Here is a 9,390-nt window from a genome sequence, read left to right as displayed (position 1 = left end):
CGTGGTCATGAGTCATGTCAATAGCTTCCATGAGTTGTACCCCATGATGTACCACTTATGAGATGTATTATACGCTATGCGTAGTACGTTTCTCGCACATCTTCAAGTGTAGCTACTTGAAAGGATCTAGGATGTCGCCTAGAGGGGGGTGAATAGGCGTTTCTGAAAAATCAACACCTTTAAAAGCGGAAACGATTAGTAATAGGAGTTTCCAAAATGGAAACTCCAAATCAAAGTAATACAACCCCTCACAAGTTAGCCACAAAGTATATAAAAGATACTAGATAAACCTAGGGAGCCAAACAACGGCAACCAAAGAGTTGAATCAAAATGCACTAGTCAGTTAATGTCGGAAGTCCCGACAGTTTGAGTCAGAACTTCCGACGTGTCAGAAGTCCAGACGTTTGGGTCAGAACTTCCGACGTGTCAGAAGTCCTGACAGTTTGGGTCAGAACTTCCAACGCAAACTGTCAGCACTTCTGACCCCTACGGGAAATGAACTACAAGTGCTAAAATGAACTTTGTGATGCCGATAACTTACAAACCCACTTCCTAGTGGTAAGGTAAGGTGTTGGGTCACTCTCTTGACGTTGATAAGCCACTACTCCGTAGATCGAGGCCCAAACCCTAAGAAATAGCTAGAGAGAGGAAGATAACCAAATACATGTAAATTCGAGCAAATCACAACAACAACAAGCATGCGGGAGACAAGAATTTATCCCGAGGTTCGGCAGCCCCACAAAGGAGCTCCTACGTCCTTGTTGTTGAGGTGACCACTTTGGTCGGAGTCTCTTCCACCTCCTTGCCTCACTCAAGGATACCACAAAGGTCACTTGAGTTTCTTCACTAGAAAACAAGGGTAATACAAACTTCCAAGGCTCTTCCACAAGATGGAAGCTCTTGGGCGACGTCTAGCCGGCTAGGGGAAAATCCCCAAGAGTAACAAATGCAAATCAAACCGGCTTGACGAAGAAATCAAGTGCTCAAGCTTGTTCAAAGTGTTTTTCTCACTCAATCCACTCTCCAATCACTCAAACCCTTTGGGAATCAAAGTTGGAAGCAAAGGAGTGAAGAGAGGGGAGCCTAGAATGCTTGGGGGCTGTTTTGGCCGAGTGTTCGTTGCAATGAAGTGAGTGGGCAACGGTTAGAATGAAGGAGACGGGTATATATACTCCAAGGCAAAATCTAACCGTTCAGATCTACGTCGGGAGTTCCGACGCAGATCTCGGGACTTCCGACGTATGAAGAAAACACTGTTCACACGAGGTCAAAGTCCACTCGAGACAGCCAACGTTGGAACTTCCGACGAACGTCGGGACTTCCGACGGTCGGAACTTCCGACAAACGTCGGGACTTCCGACGGGCACAGTCAGCAGGTCAGTAGAACCATCGATGCCGGGACTCCCGGCTTGGGTCGGGACTTCCGACTGTCGGGAGTTCCGACTCACGTCGGGACTTCCGACGTCCACAGTTACTGCGCAGGCTGTGACTGGGAGTCAGCACTTCCGACAAGAGTCATGACTTCCGACTGTCGGGAGTTCCGGCTTACGTCGGGACTTCCGACACCGACAGTCACAGAAAATTATTCTATGTGCTCGTGAAGTGCTAGAGTGTCTCTCTTTTGATTTTATTTTTATGCTTGAGCACTCTATCTTCCTCAGACCACCTAAACCTGCATCCCTCTTAATAGTACGGCATTCCTATTAACTCAAATTTAAAAGTATAACGGATTTAAACCTTTTGAGTTGATCTTTTTGAACCGAAGCCGTGTATTCCAATCTTCATCAAGTGAGGGTGCCAACATGTCAATATTGATCTTGTCACTTGAGCATAGCCATCTTGAGCACGTGACTTGATTCCATTCATCAAATATGAATAACTCCAAATGCATCAAGTCACTTTAATCAATTTGTCCAATATAGATTTGATCCTTCACATCAATATGACCATCTTAGTTTGATTAGTACCTCAACTAAATGCAAGTACTTTCTTCTTCACCCTAGCTAGGTTCTTCGGCTGCCAAGCCGTCGCTTGCCCTTCACCCTTGCTTAGTACCTCGAAGCCTTTCCTTGCTATCTTCACCATCTCAAGCCATCAAGTCACATATTGTGTTGAATCATCCATTCATGTATTGTCATCTTTTTCATTTCAATTTAGCAAGCTTCAAATATGAGACCATTCCATATGCAATCCCTCATGTCTCATTAATTAACTCTTATCGTGCTTGCTTTCACATAGATCATTAAAATCCCACAATAAATAAGCCTTTGCATGAATTTCATTTGCATTGTTGTCTTGTGCTTGAACTAGATTGTTTATACAACAACACATCATTTTGGCTTTAATTAAGTACCTGTGAGATAACCTATTACCTGTCCACACTTAGCAAACGGGTTAGTTCTTTAATCACGTTGTCATTCAATCATCCAAAACCCACTAAAGGGCTAGATGCACTTTCACTACTAGAGATGATGCTATGTAATAAAAACCATGTAATGAATGTTTCGGATCTTATTGCATCTTTATGAATCTTATTGCTTCTTTGTAATGAGTGTTGGATAGCATAAATGTTTTTCTTTAAATCATCAAAATCATGTAATCATATTGAATTATAAGCACCTATGGCACAAGCACTAAACTTTCTATGATCCGCGTTGCAGATGCCGAACCGCCGTTCAAATCGCCTAATGAATCGAGGACGTGCGCCCACCCCTGAACTAGTTGAACCCAATGGGGGATGTGGTGGCAACAACCGTGGTCGTGGCCGTGGATGTGGAGGGATACCCTTCCACCTGGAGAATACTCCGCCGCCTGAGGAGAACATACCACCACCACCACGACCGAGCCTGGCAGAGGTGATGGCACAACAGACCCAGCTTCTTGCAGCTCTTGTTGAAGGAGCAAACCGTCGCCAGGGAGGTCAGCAGTATGACTTCCAAAGGAAGCTAGAGGGATTTCTGAAGCTAAGGCCACCTACCTATGATGGCACCGACCCTAACCCGCTTGTAGCCGATGACTGGCTCAAGGAAATGGAGAAGAAGCTTGACCTCACTACTTTCACTGATGATGAGTGTGTTGGAGCTACCACACACCAGCTCACGGGTGCAGCACGCGCCTGATGGGATAGTTTTAGTGACTCCCATGAGGACCCTGCCCACATCTCGTGGGATAAGTTCGCTAAAGCATTCACTGAGTATCACATTCCCAAGGGTATCATGGAGGCCAAAGCCGAGGAGTTCCGCAACATCAAGATGGGAAATGATAGGGTGACTGAGTACACTACTCGTTTCACCAACCTTCTGCGCTATGCACCTTCTTATGTTGTGAACTCTGAGAAGGAGAAGCTGTAGTATTACCGCAAGGGACTTAACCCGCACATCAAGCTGAAGTTTGGCGGTATTGAGAGCAACACATTGCGTGCTCTGGTGGATCGCTGCATCCAGATTGAGAAGGACCATGCTGAAGCTGGAGAAGAGTACAGGGATAGGAAATGTAAGCCTGAGGAGTCTCTCCATGGTCGTGATCGCAAGAGGTTCCGCAGAGATGCACCATCCAGGGAACGCTCTCGCCATAACAGGGATGACAACCCTGGATCGAGTAGGGGAAGTGGAGGCTACACCACCAAATACTCTCGCCCTGCTCAGGACCGTTACACCCGGGACCATTATGCTCAGGACCGCAATAGTCAGGTCCGTTTCAACCATCCCCGCTCAGCGAATGAACGCCCAGCACAGAACCGCTCCGCACCAAGCACTGGAAACTGGAAGGCCCCTGCGTCAACCTCTACAGGCGGTACGCCTTTCACCTGCTTTGCTTGTGGCCAACCAGGTCACAAAGCCGCTGAGTGCCCTCAGAACTCAGCTGCTCAGAAGTCTCAGTTCAAGGGATCAGCTACTTGTGGACGTCTCAACCATCTGGACACTGAGGAAGCACAAGCGGCCCCTGACGTTGTGTACGGTATGTTTTTAGTTAATGGCAATACTGCATCAGTTCTATTTGACTCTAGAGCAACTTGTTCTTACATATCATCCAAGTTTGCACGAGATCATGACCTATCTGTAACCCCACGTAAAGAGCCTATCATCACTAGCTCACCTTTAGGAGACCTAAAGTGCACCCACATCTGTAAGGGAGTGAGTCTTACCATTGAGGGTCTTATCTTTAGAGCCGACCTAACCCTGCTACCTTCCACTAACCTAGATGTCATCTTAGGTATGGATTGGTTAACCATTCACTGTGGTATCATATCATGTTCACCTAGATATGTCCAAGCGACCCACCCATCAGGCCAAGTCGTTAGATGTGAAGCCCAGTCTAGAAAGTCCACCTCTATCCTATGTGCCCTTAAAGCAAGTTCAGAATCATGAAAATGGGAGAAGATAGTTCAGGATGTGCCAGTAGTCAGAGACTATCCTGATGTATTCCTTGAAGAATTACCGGGTATGCCACTAGACCGTGATGTAGAGTTCATCATTGATCTGTTGCTGGGAATGGGACCCATTGCCAAGAGACCCTATTGCATGTCAGTTGATGAACTGACTGAGCTCAAGAAACAGCTTGATGAGCTCATCTCGAAAGGATATATTAGGCCCAGTGCTTCACCCTAGGGATCCCCCGTTCTGTTTGTTAAGAAGAAGGATGGCTCAATGAGAATGTGCATTGACTACTAGAACTTGAACGCAGTCACCATCAAGAACAAGTACCCCCTGCCAAGAATTGATGATCTGCTTGATCAGCTTCGAGGTGCCAAGTATTTCTCCAAGATTGATCTCAGATCTGGCTATCATCAGATGAAGATTCGAGAGAATGACATCCCGAAGATAGCTTTTGTGACTAGGTATGGTCAGTTTGAGTTCACCGTGGTGTCCTTTGGACTCACGAATGCTCCCGCATACTTCATGAACATGATGAATAAGGTTTTCATGGATGAACTGGATAAGTTCGTGGTGGTATTCATTGATGACATCCTTGTCTATTCATCCACCGCTGAAGAACACAAACATCATCTGAGAACTGTACTTGAGAAATTGGCCCAACATCAGCTCTATGCAAAGTTCAGTAAATGCGAGTTTTGGCTACAGGAAGTTGCCTTCTTAGGCCATGTACTATCAACCGAGGGTGTCGCAGTTGATCTAGCCAAGATTGAAGCTGTGAAAGAATGGGATCAACCCCGTAATGTGACAGAAGTCAGAAGTTTCTTGGGATTGGCTGGATATTATCGCCGATTCATCAAAAACTTCTCCAAGATAGCCCGTCCAATGACCAATCTTCTGAAGAAGACTAAGGAGTTTGAATGGACGCCCGCATGCGAGCAAAGCTTCCAAGAACTGAAATGGAAGCTTACCACAACTCCTGTGCTATCATTGCCTGATATCAGCAAAGATTTCATAGTCTATTGTGATGCATCTCGTCAAGGACTCGGTTGTGTGTTGATGCAAGATGGAAAAGTGATAGCTTATGCTTCTCGACAGTTGAAAGAACACAAGAACCATTACCCAACCCATGATCTGGAGTTAGCAGCAGTTGTGCATGCCTTGAAGATCTGGAGACACTACTTGATAGGCAACAAGTGTGACATCTACACCGATCACAAGAGCTTGAAGTACTTTTTCACTCAAGAAGATTTGAATATGAGGCAACGCCGATGGCTGGAGTTGATCAAGGACTATGACCTGGAAATTCACTATCATCCAGGAAAAGCTAATGTAGTCGTAGATGCTCTTAGTCGCAAGAGTTACTGTCACACCTTGATCACTGAATCAGTACCACCTGAGCTCAAGGGGGAGATTGATGATTTTCAACTAGAGATACTACCGCATGGCTTGCTAAATGAGCTCCGCATATAGTATGATCTCACAGATCGCATCCATCGAGCTCAGAAAAGTTGTGAAGAGATTGAGTATCTCCGTGGTCTGATGAAACTAGGCTACAAGACCAACCACTAGGAAGATGAACAAGGAACCATCTGGTTCAAGGATAGAATCTACATACCATCTGACCCAATACTACAAGGGGAAATTCTGTCGGAAGCTCACGATTCCAAATACTGCATTCACCCTGGAGGGTCAAAGATGTACCAAGACCTGAAGAAACACTTCTGGTGGAAAGGCATGAAGACAGACATTGCAGGACATGTGGCACATTGTGACACCTGCAACAGAGTCAAGGCTGAACATCAAAGGCCTGCAGGATTGCTAAAGCCTCTTGACGTACCCGAGTGGAAATGGGAGAACATATCCATGGATTTCATAGTTGGATTGCCTCGTTCACAGAAAGGCAATGATTCCATATGGGTGATTGTTGATCGTTTGACCAAGATTGCTCACTTTGTACCAGTTAAGACCAAGACCAATGCCGAAAAATTAGCAGATCTGTACGTAGAGCACATTCTGAGACTACATGGAGCTCCCTCTAGCATTGTATCTGATCATGGTCCTCAATTTGTGTCCCGATTCTAGGAAGCTCTGCACAAGTCTATTGGAACCAAACTTGATTTTAGTACCGCTTACCACCCACAGACAGATGGACAGACGGAGCAAGTAAATCAGATCTTAGAAGACATGCTTCGCGCTAGTGTACTGAATTACGGCTCTGATTGGGAGAAATGCCTACCCTATGCAGAGTTCTCTTACAACAATAGCTACCAAGCCAGTATCAAGATGTCGCCATTTGAAGCTCTGTATGGCAGACCTTGTAGGACACCTTTGATGTGGTCCCAACCGGGAGAAAGATCATTCTTTGACTCCTCTAAGATTCAAGATGTAGAAGGAGTTGCTCAGGTAAGAGAGAATTTGAGAATTGCTCGAAGTTGATACAAGAGCTATGCTGACAAAAGAAGGAGAGAACTAGAGTTCAATGTGGGGGACTTCGTCTATCTCAAGGTATCCCCGCTACGTGGAACGGTCAGATTCCATGTGAAAGGCAAGCTTGCCCCTAGATTTGTTGGCCCATACAAGATTTGCAAGAGAATTGGAAAGCTCGCCTACAAACTTGAGTTACCTGAGGAATTGACGGGTGTGCATCCCGTATTTCATGTATCTCAGCTACGCAAATGTTTAAGAGTACCCGATGAAGCAGTCCCAATTGGTGCACTTGACATTCAAGATACACTTGAGTATAAAGAACATCCTATCAGAATTCTGGATAGAGATACCAAAGAGACCCGTAGCAAGACTATTCCTATGTGCAAGATCCAATGGAGTAATCATACTGAGAGAGAAGCAACATGGGAGAAAGAGTCAGACCTCCGGCTACGATATCCTTACCTCTTTGAAGAGTATGTTACACTTTAATCTTGAGGACGAGATTCTGTTAAGGGGGTAGGACTGTAACAACCCAAAAATCCACACACCAAAAATACCAACTACAAAATTTTTCTCAAAACTTCCATGTGATGATGAGTGTCATGTAAAGTAACCCAACCCAGGAGTTGCATTAGAAGTAACCCAACCTAAGTCAACACATAAGCATAGCATGTCATATGTGGATTATGATTATTTAATTTCTATCAAATAGATGTTGCATACATGTTAACTTAAATTGTGATTTGGATTCTCATTGCTTTATGTTATGCTTAACAATTCCATAAAGTATTTAATAAACAAAATTTCCTAAACTCCAACGAACAAGTTACCTCAGATTTAAATTCAAATTTCAAACCAAATTTGAATTCAAACAAATGGAAAAGAGATGAAAAATAGAAAAGGAAGAAGAGAAGAAGGCCTCCCAGCCAGTTGCTCGGCCCAACCCGCACGACCAGCAACCGGCCGAGCCAGCCCCGCCAACGCGCTGCAGCCAGCCAGCCGCTCGGCTCGCGTGGCCTAGCTTGCGGCCCAGCGTCGCCCGCGTGCCCATCAGCCTCGCTTGCGGTCGCTGTCACCGTGGCCCCGCGTGACAGGCGCATGTTGCCCATGCCCGCACGTCTCCCCGTCTCCGCTTGCAGCCGCTGCCTGCTGGACCCCGCACGTCAGCGCTACTATGCTTCTTCCCCACGCCGCGCTCAAAACCACCACGCGACAGAGCCTCGACACAAATGGCAGGGTGGGCCAGGGATCATGCCCAGGGCATGGTCCAGTCTCTCCCTTGTGCTGCGCCCACACAACCCTACGCACACCGTTGGATGCTAGCTTGCGCCCCGATCGCCCTTGAATTCCCAACCGCCGATCACCGGGCTCGCCGATCCCTGCTCGGCTATAAGAGCCTCGGCCGAGAGCCCTAGCGCTTGTCCCGTCGCCCGCCGCCACTTGGTGGCCATCCACAGCACACCAAGCCAAGAGAGAGGAGGGAGAAGGGGAGGGAAGGAGAGGAAGAAAGCGCCGAAGCCGCTGAGGGGGAGGAGGTCGTCGGAGTCGAAGACGGTGCCGGCGCTTCGTCACTGACGTGGCTCGGCACGGCACTGCACGGCCACACCAGAGCTGCACAGCCTCGCATCGACATGGCATCGCCATCCTCTCTTCCACAGCACCCACGGTGAGCCCTCCTTCCGATCCCTCTGCCTGCCGCCAGACTCTGTCACACCGGCCATGGCGCTCCACACCAGGAGCGTGTAGGCCAAGGCCATTGCCGGCCGCTGGGAACACCCACACCCACACACACGTTTGTGACCACGCCATGACCACCCCGCTAGAGCCCCGTGGTTCACCCGTGCGCCTCGCCGTCGTCTTCATGACCGCCGTGACCACCGGGAAGCCCCTACCGGCCATAGGAGAACCGGGCCTCGCCTTGAGCCTGGACGTCCTCACCACGTCCCCACGAACCCGTAGAAACATACACGCCCTCACCAAGACGTTTCACGGTGACCGTAGCCACATCCCTGACGCCGCCGTGGCCAACGCCACCGGAGGCACTGGAGGACCCCTCGACCTGCCAACATGCCACTGGAGCCCTGTGTCACCCACACGCACCATAGATTGGCCTATGCCATAGCACCCGCGTCATTCCCGCACGCCGGTGGAGCTTGAGCCGCCGCTCGCCGTGGCCAGCACCTTGGGAAGCTCTGGTCGCCACTTTGACCTCACCAACGCAGTCGCCATGTCCCGGGGAAGCTTTCCCCCTCCCCAATTGGTCACCAGCACCGCCACGAAGGCTCACAGCGAGCTCACCGCCGGTAGGAGCGCCGCCGCGGAAAAAATAGGGGAACACCCCCCCTCTCGCTGGCACCCGAGCGTGAGCTCGGTGCACATGAGCCAAGCCAAGGAGAAGAGGCGGTGGACTCGGTCCACCGTAGACCAGTCTGTGGTCCATGGACCAGCAGCAATTGGTCCACCGTAGACCGCAGCCGTGGACCATAGCCCAATACAAGCCCACGGCCGTGACGTGGCCACGTCACAGAGTGCCACGTGTTCGGCCTGGCCCGGCCCAGACCGGCCCAACCCGAAACCCAACCGGCCC

This window comes from Miscanthus floridulus, chromosome 18, assembly GCF_019320115.1.
Source record: "Miscanthus floridulus cultivar M001 chromosome 18, ASM1932011v1, whole genome shotgun sequence".
In the NCBI taxonomy this organism is placed as follows: Eukaryota; Viridiplantae; Streptophyta; class Magnoliopsida; order Poales; family Poaceae; genus Miscanthus; species Miscanthus floridulus.
The sequence above is the reverse complement of the archived record's forward strand: the minus strand, read 5'-3'. Positions refer to the sequence as shown.